We start from the raw sequence: 12,709 nt of genomic DNA, 5'->3' as shown, positions 1-12,709 counted from the left end.
ACAACGGGACATTTCACACCAGGCCAGCGATCGACCGCCCAACAGCCAAGCATCAAGGTACTCATTGTTGACAACCATTCGCCGTACCACGCCATCCTCGCCGAATTTCCCGGATTGACGCGCCCCAGCGGACTGCCACACAAAGTGCAGCACACCACCGTGCACTACATCCGGACCACTTCAGGCCCCCCGGTTTTCTGCCGCACCCGTCGCCTTGCCCCTGACCGCATGCGCATAGCCAAAGCCGAGTTCGAGGCCATGCTCCGCGAAGGAATCGCCCGCCGCTCTGACAGTCCATGGGCCTCGCCTCTCCACCTTGTTACGAAGAAGACCGAAGGCTGGCGGCCCTGTGGGGACTACCGTGCCCTCAACGCGCGCACCATCCCGGACAGGTACCCCGTCCACCACATACAGGACTTCGCCAATCACATTCATGGCTGCCACGTGTTCTCCGTGCTAGACTTGGTGAAGGCCTACACACAGATACCCGTCAATCCGGATGACGTCCCGAAAACGGCAATCATCACTCCCTTTGGTTTGTTCAAGTTTCCCTTCATGAGCTTCGGCCTGAGGAACGCTGGACAAACCTTTCAGCGCTTCATCGACGAAGTCGTCCGCGGCCTCGACTTCTGCTTCGTTTACCTTGACGACATACTGGTATTCTCCCGCGACGCCGAAGAGCACCACAGGCACCTTCGTCTGCTGTTCCAACGCCTCGATGACCACGGTCTACTCGTCAATATCCAAAAAAGCACGCTAGGCGCTTCCGTCGTCCGCTTCCTCGGCCACGAAGTTTCATCTGAGGGAACTCGGCCCTTGCCCCAACGCATCTCGGGCTTGCAAAATTACCCTCAACCCGCCACCGCTAAAACCCTTCGCCGTTTCCTCGGCATGCTGAACTTCTACAGGCGTTTCTTGCCACACGCAGCCGACTACCAGGCTCCCCTCTATGGTGCTTTGGCTGGCCTACGAGGAAACCAACCCGTCACGTGGACACCGACGTTAGCAAAAACTTTCGCAGATTGCAAAGCCGCACTCTGCCAGGCCACGCTTCTCACCCATCCCGTGCCAGACGCTCCCTTGGGACTCTTCACGGACGCATCTAGCTTCGCCATCGGCGCCGCCCTCATGCAACGCGTGGACAACACCTGACATCCCTTGGCGTTCTTCTCCAAGAAACTCGAAGCTCGGAAAACGACCCCTTCAACCGCCAGTTCCACTGACGAAACCACGACCACCGCCCCGAAAAGTTTGCCAGCCTACTACAGAGAACTTCTGGCGATATACGAAGCAGTGCAACACTTTCGCCATATTCTCGAAGCACAGAACTGCACCATCTATACCGACCACAAGCCTCTTACCTTCGCCTTCTCTCAACGTCGCGACAAACTCCCGCCTGTACAGCAGAACCAACTCTCGTTCATTGCACAGTTAACCACCGACATCCAACATGTAAGCGGAAAAGAAAACGTGGTCGCCGACGCGCTTTCACGTGTAGCAGCCATCAGTTCTGCGCACATAACAGCGGACGTCCTCGCCGAGGCTCAGACTACGGACGCCGAACTGCAGGAACTTCTCAAGGGCAGGTCCTCACTACAGTTGCAACAAGTCCCCATTCCAGGGTCGACAGCCACAATCTGTTGCGACATGTCGACTGGGCAGGCCCTATGTGCCCCTGTCCCATCGCCGTGAGCTTTTCAACCAGCTCCACAACCTCAGCCATCCAGGCATACGCGCGTCTACACGCCTCGTGGCTGACCGCTATGTCTGGCCCTCCATGCAGCGGGATTGTCGCACCTGGGCGCGATCCTGCATTTATTGCCAACGCGCTAAAGTCACCAGGCACGTCACGTCACCACTCGGAACATTCCCTCAGCCCTCCGGTCGGTTTGAGCACGTCCACCTCGACACCATAGGACCCTTTCCCCCTGCTGGACCCTACCGCTACTGCCTCACCGCCATCGATCGGTACACTCGATGGCCCCAGGCATGGCCCCTCGAAGGAATCACCGCGGAAGACGTAGCCTCGGCCTTCTTCACCGGCTGGATTGCTCGTTTCGGCGCCCCCCGCCGCGTAACCACCGACCAAGGACGACAGTTCGAGTCGCACCTTTTCAGGCTCCTCGGGCTGACCATCGGTTTCGAACGCTTGAGGACCACCAGCTACCCCTGTGCCAACGGAATGATTGAGCGTTTCCACCGACAGTTCAAAGCAGCCATTATGTGCCACCCGGACTCAACCTGGCTCGAGGCCATCCCAGCCGTCATCCTCGGTCTTCGCGCCACCTTCAAGCCGGACATCCACGCTACACCAGCAGAGCTCGTCTACGGGGAACCACTCCGTCTCCCAGGTGAATTCCTCGCCGCACTGCCATCGAGCACTACGACGTCAGACACCAACGACTTCGTCGCACGGCTCCGACGCACCATCGCCGCCTTACGCCCGTCACCTGCAGCCCACCACTGCAAGCCTACACCTTTCGTGTTCAAGGAGTTAGCTTCGTGCACGCACGCTTTCCTCCGCGAGGACACCGTCCGCAGGCATTTCCAGCCACCCTACAGCGGACCCTACCTGGTCGTCCATCGCGACAACAAGAACTTCACTCTGCGCCTGAACGGAAACGACGTCCGCGTCTCCATTGACCGGCTCAAGCCCGCATACATCGCTTCGAACGAGCCGGACAGCGCCACTCCAGCCACAGGCATCTATCCACAGCCTTGGACGTCTCAGCCCGCTCCGGTCACGACACGCTGTGGACGTCTGATACGCCTCCCAGATTTCTACAGACCCTGAGGGCTCTGCACTCCGCGGGGGTGGGGGTGATGTGGCGACACAGTGCGCACAAACCGGCGCAGCCTCCGCCTCGTCACTATCTAGGCCGGCGTGAAACGGCTGCATGCTACACCACGCCTCAGATAAGGGACAGCGTCACCGGAGGCTTACGTCACCGACGGTGGCTATAAAAACAAGCTGCCAAGCTCGGAAGAGATCATTGCTTCGCTACCCGACTGAGCGCAGCGTCGGTATGTCGCCCCGCTGCTGCTACTTCGCTAATAAACAGTTATGTTTTATGTTGGGATGCGTCCTTCCATCGATACGGCATCCCACAAATTCTTAGCGAACCCAAGGCACATTGAGAGTTTCCCAATGTGCCTTGGGTCTAGACAGACAGACAGACAGACAGACAGATAGATAGATAGATAGATAGATAGATAGATAGATAGATAGATAGATAGATAGATAGATAGATAGATAGATAGTGGTAGGAAGACGCAGTGGCGCTCAGACACAGGCGCGAGCTTGGCTAGCGCGAAGCAGAGGACGACGAAGCAGAAAATCGAACAGCCGGCCCAGCGTACGGGTGTTGTCGCCGTACTCTTCATTTACAACGACCCTGTCGACTGCGCCATTCTAAAGGAGAGAAACAAGAGACAACAAGGGGGTTTTGCCATGTCTAGAACTAACACCCTTACACCCTAAGAAAAAGGTGTTTTCACGTATCAAAACACCCATACCATAGGGTGTTGCAACTGGCCTAACGCCCTTATCATGGGGTGTTTCCAATGGCCTAAACACCCTTATCACTGGAAAATGTGAAAAATAAAACCTACCAGTCAGGGAACACGCAAAACAGATGACATCAGCATAGAATGCGCACGCACGCGCCAAACCGCACACACAACAGAGCCTATTGTAAAATACCGCATGGACGGACCGCTCGTGCTACACAGCCTTACACTGACCATCTGATATAGATAGCCATAGTATCTTAGGCCGCAGTTCAGTGCCGGTGGAGATATTCCTGTTCCGTATGAATGAACATTAAACATTAAGGGAATAGACGTAAATTTATGGTACGCTTGTAGATAGCCCTGAAAGAGACATATCTTAATCTAAACTCGCCTAAGATCCAGCGACATTTTAATCAGCGAGTCCCAGTTATCATCTGGGACGCTGTGGTATGGGCCATGGGTGTTTCAATAACCCATTACACCCTTAACTCCTAAAGGGTGTTTAGTTGGAGCATTACCCCTTAAAGGCTATTTTGGGGAAGGAGAACACCCTTACACCATAATTTTTGGAAATTTTGGTTAGGCAAATGGGTGTTGCTTGCTTGAAACCCCCTTAAGGGTTCAAAGTGGTTTACTGTGTGATAGCTGGGGCCCTTAAAATTTGTCAGGAAGGGAGTGTTGTGTTCATATCGCGATATGCTACACATGTCTTAGTTATCGAGTTGCGGTGATAAGTGAGTGAACACCACTGCGCATGTGTAACCAGGAGCCGCTTGTATATACGGGCGTGTGTCCTACGTCATTGTGATCTTTTGTGTGTTTCCACGCGGCCCGTTGGCATGCCGGAGTAAAGGATTCGAAAAGCGTGTCTCGGCTGTGAAGATACAACATCATGTAGCATTATTTCAGCGCGTTGCTTGAAAGGGACGCTAAAGAGAAACAATAAATTAGTTTACGCTAATAAATTGTATTGCCAAATCGAGTTTGTCGTTAATTTCATCGCCATCAGTTTATTAATAGACGAGAAAATTAACATGAAACTTTCGCTTTAAAATTTCGTTCCGTAAAGCCCGATGGTGGCGCCACAGATTTCATGGTGCTCTTTTTTTATTTTGACAACATTGGCTCAACAAACGTTCTTGAAACTTCATATGTTCAGTCTCTCGCTCCCTCAGAAGGCAATGTATTTCACTTTTACCGATTAGTAACTACGTACGCCCTAGTAGACGCCGCCAAAATCTATGACGTCACGGCGGCTGGTGTAGGAACTTAAAGGTCGCAGTTTCTACCGTGTTACCAAGCGTAACGCGCATTCTCTTCTTACGCGTTTTTTCGCATTACCAAACGTCATCTTGCAACAAGCCTGGGGTTTTTGGTATCGTGAAAATAATGTGGTAATACGAGAAAAATCATTTTTCTCTTTAGAGTCCCTTTAACCCTTTGCGGTCCAAAACCTTTACCCACTTTCCGGCTCTAGCGGTCCGAAACTATTTCGCCAGTTTCTGGCGCCGCGAATAAAAACACAAGCTGTGGAAGAGAAACGCACAGGATATTTATTTTTGCTCCTGCATTCTGCAGGCAACTCTTTTAGTGATATTTGGGCAACGTATGATACCGCTCAAAGCATTCCCCTGTGTGCAGGCCAGGGTTATTACTGCAGGTTTCCACCGCCGCCGTCGTCGTCTTCGTCACTCACTTTTGTCGAATCACTGTCATCACTGTCTGGTGGAGGCACGTAATTCTCTTCCTCACTAAAGTCATCCTCGCTTTCGCTAAAAGCACCGCCGTAAAACGCACGCGGTGAAAACGTGGCCATGCTTCTCAGCGAACCGCGCGCGCGAGTGGGTACGCTCTAGGCCCCGTGCTGATCATAGTGCTGCACCCTAGTGTCAAAAAAGTAAAACCTCAACAAACAAAGCTCACTTATTCCTCAAGAGATGGCCCTTCATGTATACAAAAAATGCGCGCGACTCGCGGTGAGAAAACAGCAAAATTTAAACCACGAACACCCTTGTCGGGCGGGGCCCGACAGCGGACCGCTACGGCCGTGTTGCGTTGTCGGGCGCTGCCCGACAACGGACCGCAAAGGGTTAAGATTGGCGCCTGTTTGCTCGCAGTGCACGTGCGTACGTTTCTGCGGTTGCACACCTGCACCTACTGAGGCCTCTTTGGAAGCCCACGCATCGTGCGCAGAGGGCAAATGAGCTTTGTTCAAGGCTCCGGAAATGGCAAAAAGGAGAGCACCACTACATCCTTGACACAGGTGTTTTTCGATGGCAGCTCCGCGACAAACATTGCTGATTAGCCAGAAACGGCGGATTTAGCAGCGTTTGCAGCAGCGCAGTGGCTGTTTCAGTTACCTAAGTGAAAGCGATGGAACAAAGCAGGGTACCATAATGACCACTGATGTGCAAGATGCAGCGTTGCTAGTATAGATAGCAACTTCCATCACTACCGTTCAGAGGTCTGGAATTAGTAGAGCTGAAGAGCTGCCGTTCGTTCGTGCAAAGTTTCTTGCCGCCTTCATCTGACAACATTCTTCCACGCCGTTTAGGAATACTGGTACGTACACATCTTTTCCCCAGAAATTTCGGCTTAACAGCTGCTATTCAGACCAAAACATTACCAGCAGTATCGAAAAGCGCACTCATCTGCCCTCACAAGCGCTGTCGACCATCAGGCTTGCTAGCGGAGTGGTGTCAAGGTGGTTAGGCACTGCCAGGACCGATTATCGTGCCGTGAGACCAGGGCACTCCAAACCCAACAGTTTTTTCAACACTGCTGCATTTGACAAAGAAATAAAGGTGCGCATCTTCATGGGTAAAGTGCACAGCGTGCCATTGTTGAATGCTGAACCTTGGAGAAGTACAAAAGAAAGTTTCGCCTAAAGAATAGTTCTGGCGCTATGTACGGTCCAGTTTCTTTGTTTAACATCTACCGAACGGGAGAGATGCGGTAGTACTCATCATCTCTAATTGCGAGCCAACTACTCTTCACTCTGACTTTTTAACGGGCTTTGTCATGCATCGAGGTGTGTACCACCCTAGAGTGGTATTAGATGGAGCGATGAAACGACGATTGCGGAGATTCAAATGCGAAGTATTTTAGTTCAGTTCCATGTAATATACTAAAGACGACTGGGGAGGGGGGGACGTGTATTACATAAGGGGTTTTTACATGATCGAGAAATGCAAAAATGTTCTTTATACAATACAATAAATTTGGTATTATCAGGTGTTGTTTGTACACTACTGTATTCTTTATTATACATTGTTTCAAGATGTTCTGTCAGACGTTACAAAAATAAAGATGGGCAGGTGGCAAAGATTTACTCGGGAAGGCCGTTCTAGTCTGTAGCAGTTAGAAAAAACAATAAAAATGAAAAAATAGTGGTTTTTGCACGCGGACGCGCGACTTGCTCTGAATGCCCTAGGCGGCTGGATATGCGCGTTTTTGGTGTAATATCTGGGGTTGTACGTTCCAAACCCACGATATGATTATCAGAGACGCCGTAGTGGAGGGCTCCGGAAATGATGACTGATGAATCTGGTGTTCTTTAACGTGCATTACATCGCACAGTACGTGTGCCTCTAACATTTCGCCTTCATCGAAATGCGACGGTCGTGGCTGGGATCAGCAGCCAAGCACCATAACCACTGCTCCACCGCTGCGGACGCGTTTTGGGTGTAATGTAAGGTGGTTCACGAAGGGAGCTCGAAAAGAACTTGTGGAAGAGCGACAGGCTAGCGAAACGGCGATAGGTGAAAGACCACATTGCGATTTTAGTAACGTGACACGGATGTTATATGAATACGCGGAATGAATAAATCTGGCCGCACGATTTTGAACCATCTCTAATGCTTCGGTGAGATGTGCCTGATGTGGGTACCAGACAGGTGATGCGTAGTTCATTTTTGGTGGAACGAGTAACCGACATGCGATTAGTTTTACGTACTGCGGAAGATGGCGAAGGTTATGTTTTAAGAAACCTAGTGTTTTGTGAGAAGCTGATGTGATGTTTCTGATGTGCGTGTGCCAGAATAAGTCATTGCATACAGTGACACCCAAGTATGTAGTGATAATACTAAGGCGAGGGGTGTACTGCTAACTTCGTAGGGAAAGGCTTGGTTAAGGCTTGGAGAAAATGACATAATTTTGTATTTTTTGCCATTAAGTTATGTTAACAAGGAGTCATACCATTTTAATATGTTACAAAGGTCGTCCTCTAAAGCTTGTTGGTCAGGTATAGTTTCTATACTGCGATAAATGATGCAAGCATCTGCAAACACTCTAATATAGCTCGTAACATGCAGTGGAATGTCACTAATGTATATATATATATATATATATATATATATATATATATATATATATATATATATATATATATATATATATTAGGAATGAAAGTGGTACAAGAACGGTATAGTGAGGGACGCCTCATGTGTCAGGGACAGGGTTTGACAGGTTATTAGAATGGCAGATTGTGAACGGTTGTAAAGAAAGTCTCTAATCCATTATACAACAGCAGGGTGGCAGCTAATTTTGAAAATTTTAAGTAGCAATCTCTTGTGAGGTACCTTGCTGTAAGCTTTAGCAAAGTCTGAAAAATTGTATCGGTTTGTGTGTTAATGTCGAGGTTAAGATGTATATCATGTGGAAATATTACTGCTGTGTCACATGAGATCCCCTTTCTGAAGCCATGCTGCGAAGGATCAAACAAATTTTTCGATCAAGGAAATCCATGACAAGGGAGTAGATGACACGTTGAATGATTTTACATAAAACACTGGTTATGTTCATGTGACGATAATTTAAGAGATAGTTTTTATTGCCGGATTTGCGGGCTGACCCATCGTCGAAGCATCTGCAAAAGCTCCCTTGGAAAGTGATTGTGAAAAAATTAAACATAAAGAACGTGAAACTGGATATGTAGTGCTTTTATACATTTTTGTTTATTTCGTCTGTTTCACCTCATGACGAGAGCCTAATATCATAGATTTATTTTATTTATTTACAAATACTGCTGTCTCAGTTATTGAGACATAGCAGGAGTGGATACAGATGTTGAACACAATGAAAAAATACAATTTAACAAAATACGTGACTTCGCAACTCTTTTTCAAATTCCTGAGCATCGAGTCTGCGCAGAGACCCATCAAGCTCATTCCATAGATCCACGGTCCGCGGAAAAAAGGAAAACTTAAAACAATCAAGACTACCTCTAAAGGGCACAATATTTAGCGAATTGAATGGTCGCGTACGGCGTGCAGAAGCTGCAACAAAAGAAATGGGTGCTAGAACACTCAAGCCGGTGCGAACTATCTTATGCAGGAGGATGATTCGATCGCAAGTGTGCCGATGTTCGAGAGGCTGCAGCGATAAAACATGCGCATGCGAACTAGGCGAGAACCGCCGGTCATAGCGGCGAAAAATAAACCTTATTGCTTTTTTTTGAACAGATTCTAACATAGCTATGTCATGTTTGTGGTGAGGTGACCAAACAACCGACGCATATTCGAGTACAGGCCTGACCAAGGTCTTGTACGCTGTTAATTTGCATTCTTTTGTCGAGTTGCTTAACGTGCGTCGGAGATACCAAAGCTTTCGAAGAGCCTTGTTGCAGATTGTTTCGACATGCGTGCGCCATTTTAAATTTGTTGTCAAAGTTACAACAAGGTATATAATCTCCGGGACACGAGCTAGACTGACACCATTATTAGTATATATATAAAATTAAGAGGCGGATTCCTATTTGAAAAGGTCATGGCTACAGTCTTTTTGAAGTTAATAGACATTTGCCAGGTTTCATTCAAGTTACAAAACAATGAAAAAACACTGTTCAGCGCTTCCTGATCTTCAGCATTTAAGATGGTGTTATAGATAACGCAGTCGTCTGAATACATTCTAAGTTTTATTTGAGTTTCACCGATAATTTCTGCTACGTCATTTATGTAGATAATAAACAAGAGCGGCCCAAGCACCGAACCTTGGGGCACCCCTGATGTGATTTGTACATCAGATGACTTCGCGCGGTTAAACATAAAAATTGTGTGCGTGACCGCAAGTAATCTGCTATCCAGTCAACTAGCTTATTGTCGCCAAAAAATGTGCGAAGTTTAACTAAATGTTTAGCATGGCAAACCAAGTCAAAGGCCTTAGATAATCAATAAATATGGCGCCAATCTGTCCTCGGTCGTTAAGAGAAGAAGCAAAGTCGTGCGTAAATTCAAGCAACTGTGTGACAGTAGAATAGCCAGCACGAAAGCCGTGCTGTTATCGGGAAAGTATATTGTGTGCATTTAGGTATTCTACAATGTATTTATGAATGATATGCTCCAAAAGTTTAGAGCTGGTAGAAAGTAAAGGTATTGGCCTATAATTTGGTATTATTTGCTTGTTTCTGGACCTAAATGCAGGTACGAATTTTGCTAATTTCCACAGCTGGGGAACTGTTGCAGAGATTATTGATTTTTTTTTAAATATTACAGTAAGATAATTAGCACACCACTCTGAATACCTTTTTAGAAACATATTTGGAATACCATCTGGGCCAGGGCTTTTCGTAACATCAAGAATTATTATCAGGTTATGTACTCCAGAGGAGCTTACTTCAAGATCAGCAAGAGCAGGCAGGTTGTTGCATGCATTAAATGAAGGATTGGTGCAGTTATCAGTAGAGAAAAACAGATTTAAAGTAATTATTAAAGGCATTTGCTATAGTTTCAGGATTTGAGCAGGATTGGTCATTAACAATATATGATGAAGGTATAGACGATGCAGGACTAATCGATCTCCATAACCTGGATGGATTTTTTTTCCATAAATGTAGCCAAAGTATTGCAAAAGTAGTAGTTCTTAGCCTCTTTCATTTTAGCGCCTAATTTACTTTTCAATGTGTTAAATGAAGAAACATTTTCCTTACACCCGGAATGACGATTCTTACGTAAGCGCTTTACGCGACGAGTGAGCTGAATTATATCTCTAATATACCATGGATGTCTTGGGTACCATTTTATATATTTTTGAGGCACGTACTTTGTCAGGCATTCACGCACAATGTCACAAAACTTCGGAGGAAGCTGTGTTCATACCAAGCGCTTGCGCAGAAGCCGATTTCACAGAGACTGACCCTGCTGAAAGTGAATGCGTAGAAACCTTGACAATGACATTTTTATCAGTGTCCCACATCTAACGAACACCATCAGTTGTGAGTGTGTCGTGCTTAAGCTTCACTTTCCCAGCATTCTTGCGCATATCTTGGGAATTCTGCCACAGCGCTTTACGTGCCAGTCGAACCCGAGCAGTGTAGTCCTCATTTATGTAAATTTTAGTTCCTTTAAGTTTTCGCGCGTTGTGCAAGATAGCAATCTTTAACCTGAAATCTATTAGTTTAATGATTACCGGCCGAGGTTTATCTCCGCTTTCTGCTCCAAGCCTGTGGCAACGCTTTATGTCGTCACACTTCACACCGAGTTTAACTGATAACGGATACAATACAGACTCAAGCAGATGGTCAGTAGTCTCGGAAGGTGTGTCACGCAAACCATGAATTATCAAGTTGTTTTTACGGAGTCTGTTCTCTAGCTCATCGTTCTGACGGTTAAGCTTATCAACTAGTTTTCGAAGCGTACCAACGGTCTGCTCAAGTTCACTTACACGTGGTATAATGTTGGAGATAGACGCCGCCATTGTCTCAACATTCATTAGACGACTTTCAAATGATGCAACTGTTTCAGATAGGCTAGCTAATTCGTGGCTGATGCGGGCTTGCCCAGCCAGTAGTTGCGACAGCATTTCATGAACTTTGGGACCGGGATTGGTCTCTACGTCGCCAAAAAGTAACAATAATGACATTCTTAGGCAATGCACCAGTTGTGTCACAACGCCAGCACAGTTGAGAGGGTCCGGTAGCAGCAACAAACAGCGGTCATCACTTCGGTAGCATTTGTAATTGTATGTTACCTGCAAGATGAAACAGACGTGCTTGAAACGGGATTTCGCCATGCCGCCACCGGGCCCACTGAAGTGATGGTTCCACGTTGCCGCTCTTATATCCTTGGGCATCCTCGCTGCCAGCGCCGCCGCTGTACCATGCCGTGAGCAATACAGATGGTTGAACGAAAGCACGTCAATAGACGGAAAATCCTTCCCACGATCAGCAGCAGCGTATTCCTGCCCCGTCGAAGATCGGGCACTGCCGCCAGTTCGAGCGCCGCTGAATCGTGGTAGGAGCCTGCGCGGTGCGTCGCTTGTAGGATCATGCATCAGAACAACGGGGCAGCCGGCGATAACGGCAATCTGCAAGATTATGCACGAAATCCCATTTACGCTGAATTTCAGGTAACGCACGGATGAAATGATTGCACCTGGCGGTAAGGAAAGTGGTGTATCAAGCTCCGGTATAAAAACAGCAGCAAAAAGCAAAGTTAAACACTCCAGCACAAATGGCATCGGACAGCGTTTTACCGAATCACTAGAAATGACAAGATTTCTATTTTCATTTCATGTTCACCACGTTCCACAATTACTTTGTACTATTAATAAGCGTATTAGGTAGATCAATTTAATAAAAATTACGTTTAGCGTGACGTAGCGCAGTTACGCTGGCCTTTTCAGAACCATAATACTTATCCCAGGCACCTTGGTATTCCCATATCTGGCAGCGCGGTAAAGACGCTTTATTTGCTAGGTTTTTTAGAGTGTTCATAAACCAGGGCTTGTTTCGACTAGCAGTGAAACAAGCCCTAGGGGGAAAAGTTCACGCATATCCATGAAGCTAATTAAGATGAGTGGGCGAAGCACTGGGGATCATTCGGTAACCGTCCAGTGCTTGACAATCAGGAAAAAAGATTGGCGAAGCTTGCACTACGCCGCGCAAGGGTTCAAACAGCAAAACGGGACGATTGTGTAGACTAATCTAGTTGCTTCTATGCTGTTTCTAGGCCTTAGCTAGATAATGAAGGTTCTTTATAGGTTGCTTCTAGGTCGTTGCTAGGGTTTAGATGTTCTTTGGTGTAGTTAGGTGATGCTAAATTGTTTATATGTTGATTCTCAGCGCAGAGAGCTTCGAGTTAAACCACGGACAATCACAGACGCGACACGGATGTCCAAACTGCAGAGAGAGACCCTCGCGCTGAAACCAAGCGTTCGCACCTCTCGTAGATGTGCGGGAACGCCGTCGTTGGCGTACGCC

The sequence above is a fragment of the Rhipicephalus sanguineus genome, chromosome 10 (genome assembly GCF_013339695.2).
Source record: "Rhipicephalus sanguineus isolate Rsan-2018 chromosome 10, BIME_Rsan_1.4, whole genome shotgun sequence".
NCBI lineage: Eukaryota > Metazoa > Arthropoda > Arachnida > Ixodida > Ixodidae > Rhipicephalus > Rhipicephalus sanguineus.
Note: the sequence above shows the minus strand (reverse complement) of the source record.